Below are 11680 nucleotides of genomic sequence, written 5' to 3'. Positions count from 1 at the left end.
TTCTGCTTACTAGCTATTGTCAGGTGAGCAGCTACTCCACCATGATGTACTGCTTTACTGCAGGCCCCAAAGCAAGGCAGCTAACTTGAACTATGATCTTAAAAGTACAGCTTTCAAGTGAAATAAACGAAACACAAAGGGATAAGTATTGCATGGCTGGCTCTGGTTTTACAAAGTACCTAGAATTGGCAAGTTCCTAGAGACAGAACGTTATTAACAGGAATGAGGTCAGGAGATATCACAGTTATTACTGATGGGTACAGAGTTTCAGTGGGATAATTAAAATGTTCTAGAGATGAATGGTAGTGAGGGCCACACAGCAGCATGAATGTCCTTATGCCACTGAAGCGATACTTAAAAAGAGATGCTTGGTATGCTGGGGCTGGAGAGATGGCTCAGCGGTTAAGAGCACTGACTGCTCTTGCAGAGGACCCGGGTTTGATTCCCAGCACCCACATGTCGGCTACGAACCATCCTTAACTCCAGTTCCAGGGGAATCTGAAGCCCTCTTCTGACCTCCACAGCATTGCATGACACGGGTGCACTCACATACATGCAGGCAAATATAGTCATACACATAAAATAAAAATAAATAAAATTTAAAAAGATGCTTGGTATGTTGTTTCATTTACTTTATTTCAGTAACAATTTTAAAAGTAATGACAAGATGATTTAACATTATGCTTATACTTAAAATAATAAGCATATTAACAGTTAATAAGAATAGTTTTATTTACTGAATAGTTTCTATATAACAAGCCAATTATTTTAGCTAGCTTAATTAATTCAGTCCTTGCAATAATTAACTTAATGCCTGCATTAACCAATTTAAGGATTCAAAGTCCTACCATTACATTCACCCAAGTTTATTTAGCTAAGAGGTAACCAAACTGAGATTAAGACATAGGCATAGTTTCAATATTTTAATCACTAAGTTTACTCTCTCAGTTGGCCTCTGCGTTCTGACAGCCATTGCACGTTCAATCTCTAGTCCATACTGTAAAACAGTGGCGATTGCGATGCTGCCTGTGCTTTGTGAACACTACTTTGGGCCTCTTGAAAAAGCTGTGAAAGAGTGCTCACTACCTTGATTTAGAGATGAAAACTCAGAAACACGAGGAGTCGAAATGACTTGTTCACGCTCACCTAAATGCAGCAGAACCAGGATATGAGCCTCATTTAAAGTCATAGTCTTACTATGACACCCATTTTGAATATCTCAGAAGCATCCTATTCTAAGATAACCTTATTTTTATATTTTAACGTTTCTGAATTAAAAATTCATCTTTACCAATATAGTAGTCTCCTTAAACCCAATATTAAATTGCTTGATATCATCTGTAGAGCTCAGGAAATGGAGGATTTATCAGTCTGGCTCTAGGACTTATAGTGTAGATGTTTGGTATTACATGTTTGTTGAAATAGTGTCTGCCAAAAGAATACCAAAAACTAGCCCTTAGGGTTCTCATTTAGGCGCAGGAGGAAAGAACTGGATGAGAAGAACAATTTTGTTCAGCAGAGAATCCTTTAACAGCCTCCAATGAGGTGCATCTGAAGCTAGGAATCTGGTTATCCTATCATAATACTATATGCATATCCTATTACACACATATTAATACCTATTAAATGCATAGAGTATGCATATAAGAGATGACTATATAATTTTCGGGAATTTAAATCTTTCTGTGGATATTTCAGTTACCCTTCACGTGCATTGTTCCTGTGGCCCAAGCTTTTCTTCCTTCTCAGGGTCATACATCTCTTTGCCCATTGCTGAGACCGGAGTCCTTCTGGGTCCTGGGTCTCTGCATGAGCATCGATGACTTCTCTTCACTCACATTGTTCTCTCTTTACCAGTCTCACAATTGCCTTCAGAGATTTCAGGAAATGGGACTGGAAGACTTGCAGCCAAAGAACAGTTTCCAGGACCTAAGTCTTTGGCCAATGTAGATCTGAAGAAGTGTCTTACAATGCAGACTGCACCAGTGAACCAAATTTGTTCTGTTCTATGACTTCCAAACAATTTTGGCTCCTTAAGAATCATAAAGAAGGGGTCATTTTCCTCCTTCAAAACAAGCTTTTCTTAAAAGCAAGTGTTCTTGATGTCACCAGTAGATACAATAAATAACCTGAAATGTAAGAAAGGAAATAAGAAAAAGGTTTACCATAATGCTTCCCCTCTCTTTCCCTCCCCCTGACTCTCTTGCTCTCTCACTCTCTCTTATTCTCTTTGTATCTCTCCCTGAACCCACAACTAGATCTTGGAAATTTTTCTTAGGGTAAGAATTGCACATTACTTAACAACTGCCGTGTGGTAGCAAAGAAATTCACTTCCCAAGGACAAGGTTTTGGAGCTGGGGATCAAATCCAGGTCCGTGCCTGTGCTAGGCAAGTGCTCTGTCATTGAACCATATCCCTAGTCTCCCACCAAAAAAATTTGTTGAGAAAATATAAGTAGCATAAGCAAAGTTTTGTGGCTATCTTAACGTACTCTTAAAAGTTTTCACATCATTTCTGATAACACAAATCCAAAGTGCAGCTGAAATTTCAAGGTTGACCTGACTGATCTTATAATATACAGAAGAGGACTATGAGCCTGCAGTTGTAGAGTCTTGAATTACTCTCACCATCTAATATTCATGCTATAAAAACTCTGCAAAATGCTATTTCCTAAATAAATGTCAAGAGTCTAGATGGCATTTGGTGAATGGTTCCAAGAGGAGTGCAAACAGTGTTTCCTTAATTAAAAATGAAAACGATACCTAATTAACTGTCATCATGCAAGGAAAATGTGGATGAGAAAGAAAGCGTCAACATGAAACCATATGGAAAAATGGGATGCAGATCCTGAGATGAGCCCACATGCAAAGCTGGGAGAAACTTCCTTAATTCTGTAGAACCAGGCTCAAATAATGCCACATGCTAAAATATTATCCCAAACCTTAGTCCACAAAGGAAAGGCCTTTAGCATCCATCCATCCCTAGTGAGACAAGGTCTCACTATGTAGACCAGGTTGGCCTGGGATCATGATCCTCCTACCTCCCGTTGGTGGATATGTAAGACCATGCCTAGCTTTAGCATCCCTTTAAAGCAAAGGAAACTGCTTTAAATGTGACAGGGAGCCTATGCTGCTGTATTAAAATGATGGTAGCAAACCATGCTGGGCCACAAGCTCTTTGCCTAACACCTTTTCACCAGATCAAGTTTGTGTAGCACATGCTGAGTCTTTTCTTTCCCAGAATTGATATTTTTCATCTTCCCTAGGGCATGAATCCATGTCAGAAGAAAACTTGGGACACTGCAGAAGTCCTTTAGAGGACATTGTGTTTGTTGTCATTTTGAACCATAACTGTTGTTATTCCACATTACAAGTTGGGAGGGTATGCAGTACCACAATCTTTCCAGTATTTCAAACCTCTCAAGCTTTAGCCCTGGTCATTGGGTGTCTACTGCCATTGCTTCTGCCATCAGGCAATTCTGTAGTGAAGAGAGAAAGGGCACACAGCTTTACATGGGACCGTGTAACCATCCTGGTCCTGGCAGAAATGAAGATATTCTAGAGATGCTTTGCCGTTGTCTTTGGCTATCAGGCTATTGAAACGATGGTCCCCAAGCCACTGGAATTTCCCTAGGACTCTCATGCTGAGAAGGGAAAAAGGCTGAAGCCTAGTGCCAATCAGCAGAGAAACTTGTTTCCTGGAAAGAGATTTCACAGAGTTCTGACAACTTGTCAGACCTTGCAAGGCAGATTGGAACTGAGACATTGAGGTACTAAGGGACAGGACCACACCAAATCTACTCTGAGCCACATGAGTGGAACACCACCTACCCATCCCAAGTATACCACCAGCAGCAGATCCTGTTTGTCATCTGAACTGTGTGTCTCATTCCATATCATCACTCCCCAGGATATTTCTCCTCAGGTTGAAAATACACATCCCACTTCCAGGCATCTGCTTCACGTTTCCTGGATGGCCTAGTAATGTGTTTGTTTAACTCACTTTGAGTTAGGCTATAGATTTTGCCAGTGGCCTTTTGAACACCGGCCTCAGGATGTTTGTTTTTGTAAGTTTTTGCCTTATCTAACTTCCTCTGAAAGAGCCTCACTTTTCACAGCTTGGCTGAAGCTTGGCCAAGCAGCTCTCTGCTAGATAACTTGCCCAACTGTGAGGCTAAATGATCTGCAGTTTGAAAATCATAAGCACTTTGCATTACAGTGTTTCATTAGAAGGTGAGAGGAACAGCCCATCAGATGGGACTGGGGCGCAGCAAACTGCACTTCAGCAATCGGTTTCAGCCCACCACTTTGTCTCTCAAACCAGTGCACAGAAGTAGGATGAAGTTCAGTGATTCGCACATACATGGGATGCACCTGGGGAACTTGTTAAAATTTAAATTCCCAGAGCACGTCCTCTGAGATTCTAGCTCAAAACAGCTAGAGCAGGCCTGGGGCAATTATTATTTCACTCCTCCTCCTGGGACACTGTTTTTAACCAAACACCCCCGACACCTATCGTCTTCATTAAATGTTTTGTAGATCTGAAGAGGAGAAACATCAGTGAAGTGGTGAGAAATCTGTCATTTGAACACCCTGTCTGGCTTTGAGTCCTACCTTAGATGACCACCCATCTAAATGACCTGAATCCACAGTCTTCAAATATGGGCTATAGGACAGGACAGGTGTTGTAAGGATCCAGTGGTCTTGGCTCAACATGTTCAATGAATATCGGTTCTCATCTTAAAACTGTCTTCAAATAAACATCCCAAGAGAAATGAAAATAGTTCTTGTATGTGGAAGACACTGGCTTAGAAAATAAAGCCTACAGATCTACGGACCAGTAAAAAACAAAGAAAATGCCTTCCTCTGTCATTTCTGATGGTCTATGGCTCACGTTCCTTCTTGGCTTGGTGCTGTTTTGAGCATCCTTCAACTGTGTCAAATCAATTTCTTTGGGGGTGGAGTTGGGGCTTTCCTGACACCTAGATTAAATCCGCAACAGTGGTTAATTCCTCTCCATGTGTTCCTTAAGTCTTACTGCTAATTTCTAATTTGATGTCTGCCTTCCCGGTAGAGACTGAATTCCATTAAGGGATGGGATCTTGCTGCCTACATCTATCCTTGTTCCCAGGATTCATAGCACGTGCCTGGTACATACCCCTTGAGGATAAAAGTTCTTTGAGGAAGAACTTTTAAAAAATCACCAGTGCTGTTCATGTTTTGAAATGGAAAGTCTAGAGACAGTGATGTGTTCCCACAGTAGGTTCATATGGAATATTCAAACGGACCACTTGAATATTCTTGCAATGAACTCTGACTCTCAAATCCCCCTGGCACCACAGCTGAATAGTTTTCTGAAGCATCTTAAGGAAATCTTGGACCATTTATTAAATAAGGGCAGAACCATCATGAAGAGCTCCGTTTGCCAATTGCAGAGTTAGAGAAATCACACAGGGGAACACCAGATGACAACATTAGTTTCCATTAGGTCTTCATGAAACACTGGAAGGTGCTACTTAAACGATGCACGTCTATAGCCCACAGGACCTCAGGGGTGGAAGGGAGAAGTAGCGGGGCACAGACGAAGTTACTTCACTTGCCAATCTTCTCACAGCGTTGCTGTGTTTAAATTATTTCCCCCTTCTTCACACGGAGACTTTTAGCTTGGCATTAATATTCCCACAAAGGAAAGGTGATTCACTGGGTGAATGAATTGAGCATTATACCAAACCTGCTCTGAAATGTTGAGAAAGAACAAAAATCATACATTATTTCAAATCTGGAAAAGCTGAGTTGATTTTTTTCCCCATGGTCTTTCATTTTCTGGGTCTGGCCCCAGACAGAAAACCACGTTTACATCCTTCTAAACGTGTTTCTTGAGAGGAAAGATACTTTCCAAGTAGAAACAAAATAAATGTGAAGTTCTGTTTCTTTTGGCATGGCCTCTTAATTTGAGTTTTGCTCATATGGTTGGAGTTTATATTGCTATGATATAAAAGATTATCTGGACACCTAAAAAAAGTAAAGAAGGCTACATAATTCTTTACCCTATGTTTTTAATCAACTTAGTCCTTACTGTAATTCCATCCACAGGACATTCTTTGGCTGATTGTTTCTAATTCATTATTTGTAAAGAAAATCAGTAGAAATACCATTAAAAAAATTCCAGGTTAAGAAGCCTGTGAATTTACATGTAAGTTATACCTTTATTCTTTGTTTATTTTGCAAAGTCATGGAGATCCCATTTTTTAAGGTTTCTGCACATTTTTCTGGTTATTTCTTTGAACTTATTTGTTTTCTTTCTTCCAGTAAAGAAAACCCATGAAAAGGATGAAAAATTTTATTCTCTGGCCAAATGCTAACAGCTCCAACCAAGGACAGATTATCCCTGAGTTCTGTGAGGCTTTTCCACAGAGGCTTGGAACTCAGCCAGATTGATTAAATCCCCTCACACTCTTTTTTCCTTCAACTTTATCAGACTTGACACTCGCCACAAGTAAAAGGAAAGGCCAGTGTGGGCCCACTAAACCGGGCGATGGGAAAGGGTAGAATGTTACACGGAGACAAATTCCTTCTGCATCACATCTTGAAAGTCCCTGAGCAAGAACATTCTACCCTGCAATGCGTGTAGAGCAGCAAGAGGCTTGTTTTACTGTAGCTATTTCTGAGGCACTTTCCTCAGATGATGGTGGGAAGTCTAGTGGTTTTGTCAATAGCCTCATGTTCCTTTTTCCTTTATGGGAGGCACAATGTACACTAATGTGCTCTGAAATACTGTATAATTTATTTAAATTAGCTTTTCCCAAATTTATTGGCTCCTATTGAACAGCCTACTTATTTTACAGCATATCTATTAGCAATTAGGATCTCAACTCACCAGCCCCTCCCTCACCTAGCCCTTCTTTTCTTTAGTCTTTGTTTATTGTGAAGATGAACTGTAGTAGTCCCCAAATTTCCAATGTTTTACAAGTCACAACACACATAGAACAGTGTAATCAAAATGGGAACAGTTGCTTGTTTCCCATATACATACTAGTTACCTAGTATAGTTTTTCTACTTAATGTTTTTTATTGTTTTACTTTTTCATACTGTCCGAATTCTATAAATTTGTGGTGTGCTTGCTGTTGAAATGCTGGCCTAGAGGTGAGGCCACTATCTCTGGAGTTGAAAGACTGGGGAAAACCCAAGTACACAGTTCTCCAGTGGGAAATTCCACCCTGATGAGCTAACAAGTAGACAGAGGGTGACCCCACTTCATCTGCTGGAAATAGTTACGTGCTGACTGTGGAGTCCTTTCTACTGGTCCATTGCTTGGTGTCTGCCTGTTGCCAACTACCCAGTGTGAAGTCAGCTGTGAGCACTGGGATTGGTGTCTTCAGGCCTATTACCCACCCCTCCTGAAACCATTTCCACAGAACTGATGCTTCATCATGGATATGACCACCTCCCTTGCTGAAATGTGTCAGGAACTTTTCATCTTTCCCGTCTTGGTCTCTGTTAGAGGCAGCAAACCAGATAGAGGGGATTAGAGGGAGAATCTGTCTGTTCTTTGCAACAGTTGGAGGATTAGGAGCAGGTTCTCATATAGTATGTACATACATGCATGTGTGTTCATGTGTGTGAGGGGCACTTGTATGAGCATGTGTGTGGAGGCCACGGAACAACTTCAGCTGTCATTTCTCAGATGCTGTTCATCTTGGTTTTTTGAGCCAAGATTTCACATTGGCCTGGAACTTACCAACTAGATCAGGCTGGCTGACCAGTGAGAGGGGCAGGCTATTCTATCAGGCCCTCCTCGCAGACACCTCTGCCCTCGTAGGCATCCTTCCCAGCAGGCAGCTGAATGCCTCTGTTTTCTGCTTCAGTCTCCTGCCTTGGCTTCCCTAGATGATGAACTATAACCTGTAAAATGAAATAACCCCTTTCCGCCCCAAGTTGCTTTGGGTCATGGTGTTTGGTCTAACAACAGCTCAAACTAGAACAGGAAGCTTCAGTCAGTTGGGCCTGGCTGGTGGAGGCAGGTCACTGGGAATGGGCCTTCAGAGGTTAGAACCTGGCCCCTAGTTTCCAGGTTCTCAGCCTTCTGCTCTGCTAGGATGTAAGGAGTGTCTGCCATACACTCCTGTTGCCATGAACTCTGTCATACATTCCCTCTGCAGATGGACTGACCCTCTGAAAGTGTGGGCCAAAAGAAATTTCTCTTCCTGTAAGTTGTTTGCCGGGTATTGTGGATCACAATGATGCAAAAGTAACTAATACACACAGAAAAGTGCATACAATCTTTTCATAGTTAGTTGAATAATTGTAAATATAAACCCAGTGTCATTACCACACTCTGCTATTGACGATCCTGGCTAGCGGCCCATCCTATCTTCCTCAGAGGTCATCAGCAGTGCAATTCGCTTGTTTTCTTCTTAGTTTGCTCCTTAAGAATGGATCCTCCAAAAGGTCTGTTTCTGACATTTTATAGAAATAGAATTCTTATTTTTTCTGGCTTCTTTCCTCAGTACATGTTTGTCAGAGTTACCCGGGGAGTTTGCTCATTTTCACACTGCATTCTTACTATTCTGTGGAAAGCTGTAAGCTCTGCCTTCTGTGCAGGATGCACTTCAGATCTGCACTAACAGAGCCTGCATTAATCCCAGGGTACACTACGCTGGTTTCTCTACAGCACGCAGCGAGGATTGAAATCACTGAGTCATGAGTATATCTTTAACTCCTGTGGATGATCGGCCAAAGAAAGCAAATGGCTTTACTGTTTATGCCCGTGGTGAGTGACAAGGCGGCACTTTTTGTTCTTGCAGCATTTATACATGCAAAATTACGTTAATGTATCTTAATCTAATACGTGAGAAACAGTGTTTATTTTTGTTTTTATTTCCATATGTCCCAGTAATAGTGAGGTTGGGCATCTCTGCACATTTTATCCTAGGTATTTTCATTTTCTCTGAGAATTTCATACAATGTATTCTGATCATATTCAACCCCAATTCCTTCCAGATCCACCTACCTCCCTACCCCCGACCCCCCCCACACATATCATGTCCTCTTTTTAGTAACCCATCAACTCCAATTTGTGTTGTCCATATACTCCTGTATTTGGGGCCACCCAGTGGAGTGTGATTGACCTACCAGAGGTCACACCCTTAAACAACACTGACTCTCCCTCCCCTAGAAACCTGTCCGTTGAGGCTCAGTGAGGGTGGGGACTCATGAATCCCTTCCCTCTCCACAACAGAATGTTGACTGGCTTGATCTTGAGCAGATCTTCTTATTCAGGGACCCACAGCTACTCTGAGTTCATGAGTGCAGCAGTCCTGTAATGTACAGAAGACATGGTTTTGCTCGGTCCTCTGGCTCATCTAGTCTTTCTACCTTCCTCTTCTATGGTGGTCCCTGAGCCTTAGGGAAGGGATGGGATAAAGATGTTCCATGTGTGGTGAGAAATCCACAGACACTTGTTTTCTCAACTTTGACTAGTTGCAAACTTCTGAGTTAATCACCATTCACTGCACAAAGAAGCTATCTATTCATATGTTATTGGTCATTTGGATTTTCTGTTTTTTATATTCAAATCTTTGTTGTCTCTATTCTTACTGATTTGGGTGAGTCCTTTCATCTTCTGTGAACAATTGCTGGTGATATGTGTTTCAGGTATTGATACTCTGATACTGATACACTGTCTTTTCAAATTATCTTTATTTTTGATATAGTGCCTTACTCTGTAGTCTAGGCTCACTAGGTAGCTCAGGCTGCCCCCAATCCTCCTGCCTCAGTCTCTCAAGTGCTAGGATTCTAGGCCTGAGCCACAAAAATCACTTATTACCTTTCTGATAGGTAGTTTTGTTTTGTTTTTTTAATGTAGTGAAATAATATAGTTGTCATAGAATCTGTGTTTTCTGGTATTACATTTAAGACATTCTTATTTATCCTTCACTCTTAAAAGTATTCTCCATGTTATTTTATGAATTTATTCTCTTCCAGTCACATAACCAAGTAACTGGATTTTGTTTCTGCATGTGATGTGAGGTAGGAGTATAATTTACTTTTTACCTGGACTTTTTTCTTAATTCAAATTGAGTATCCCTTATCCAAATGCTTTGGTTCAGAAGTTTTTTAGATTCTGAACTTTTTCATATTTTGGAACATTTGTATTATATATAATGAGATATTTTGGGAGTGGGGCCAAAGTCCAAACATTAAATTCACTGATGTTCCATGCACACTTTATGCCTACCTCATCTCATGTGACAGGTCACAGTCAAGATGAAGACATACCGTGTGGTGTGCCTGCACTTCACTTGCGTTTTGCATATGATCTGTTATGTGTAGTGAAGCATAGAATTTCCAGATTGTGGAATCATGTTGGGGCTCAGAAAGTTTCAGATTTTGAAGCATTTCAGATTTTGGATTTGCAGAATAGGGATGCTCAATTTGCAGATGGATGCCCCATTATGATAGCAATACTTACAACATCTGTTCTTTCCTTACCAAACTGCCATTACCCCTTCATACAGTGAGCATTAGCATCTCTACAGGATACGTTGGTCTGCTTCTGAATTGAATTTTGTCACCTAGCCTATTGGCTGAAATCTGGTAGAGCATGTCCTCTCATTTGGTTGTCTCTCAGTTGTCCTTTGTAAGTCTGTAGATATATTGGAATCAGCTTGTTGGATCCTAAAAATTAGGGGGCAGGACTGCATTTGGATTTCACTGAAGGAGAATTTATATTTTTAACAATATGAAAGCTTCTAATCCATGAGCATTTTGGTGTTCTTAATACCTGTTAATGACGTTTTATAATGTATTCAAAAGTCTTTCATTATTTTCTTAGCGTTATTCTTATATATTTTTCATGCTGTTATGAATGCTATCTTCTTAAATTTTTGCTTCTAGTTTCAAGTATATATTAATTCAGTTGGATTTGTAGAATTATTTTTATATCCAGAAAATTTGCTTAATTATGTCAATCAATATATATGATGTTTTAGGTTTTATGCACACAAAATCATATCATGTTTTTAGATGACAGTTCTCTTTTTTCCTTTCTAAGGCTTCAGCCTTTTATTTCTTTTGGCTATCTCGCTGCTCACTGGCTGGAACTTTTTGTCTGTTCCTGAAATTGGCACTGCATCCATTCTTTCATGTTCAGTTACAGTTAGAAGTGGTAACAGTGGGTATCGTTATCTTTTTCATGGTTTCAAAATGTTGATTTTCTATAAAATACAATGGTAGTTACACGTATTTTTGCACATTTTTTAAGCAGATGAAAGGAATGAGGTCCGTTTGCTATCACGTTTCCTTCAAAAATATTTTTATTGGACTGGGGAGATGGCTTGGTAGATAAGAGCATTTGCTGTGTAAACATGAGGATCTGAGTTCAAATCCCCAGCACCCAGGTAATAAACTAGGGATGGCCATGACTCAGGTATCCAATCCTGGTGTGGGTGAGTGTGCATGTGGGAAGGTGAATATAGGAAGATTACTGGAACTCGCTGGGTGAAAGCCTAGCTTCAGATTCAGTGAGAGACCCTGTCTCAAAGGAATAAAAAGAGAATGATAGAAGAGGGCACCCAGCATCTGTCTCTGGCATCCACATAGGTGTATGAGTGCAACCCCCAGTCCTAACCACCCTCCTACACACATTGCATATACATCACACTTGAGAAAAAATTTTTTT

At 40.6% G+C, this 11680-nt stretch overlaps 1 long non-coding RNA gene across 1 annotated transcript in view; it reads right to left on the bottom strand.

Annotated features, from left to right (window-relative positions):
* Positions 1 to 749: 749 nt before the first annotated feature.
* The window catches only part of LOC103729134, a 360622-nt gene continuing 349691 nt past the window's right edge, over positions 750 to 11680 (bottom strand). Inside the window, exon 11 of the long non-coding RNA XR_003848550.1 lies at positions 750 to 2129. This is a non-coding gene — a long non-coding RNA (uncharacterized LOC103729134). The remainder of the gene's footprint in view (positions 2130 to 11680) is intronic.

This window comes from Nannospalax galili, unplaced genomic scaffold (genome assembly GCF_000622305.1).
Source record: "Nannospalax galili isolate Female #2095 unplaced genomic scaffold, S.galili_v1.0 scaffold1051, whole genome shotgun sequence".
Taxonomy (NCBI): Eukaryota; Metazoa; Chordata; class Mammalia; order Rodentia; family Spalacidae; genus Nannospalax; species Nannospalax galili.
This window is presented reverse-complemented; position numbering and strand designations above follow the sequence as displayed.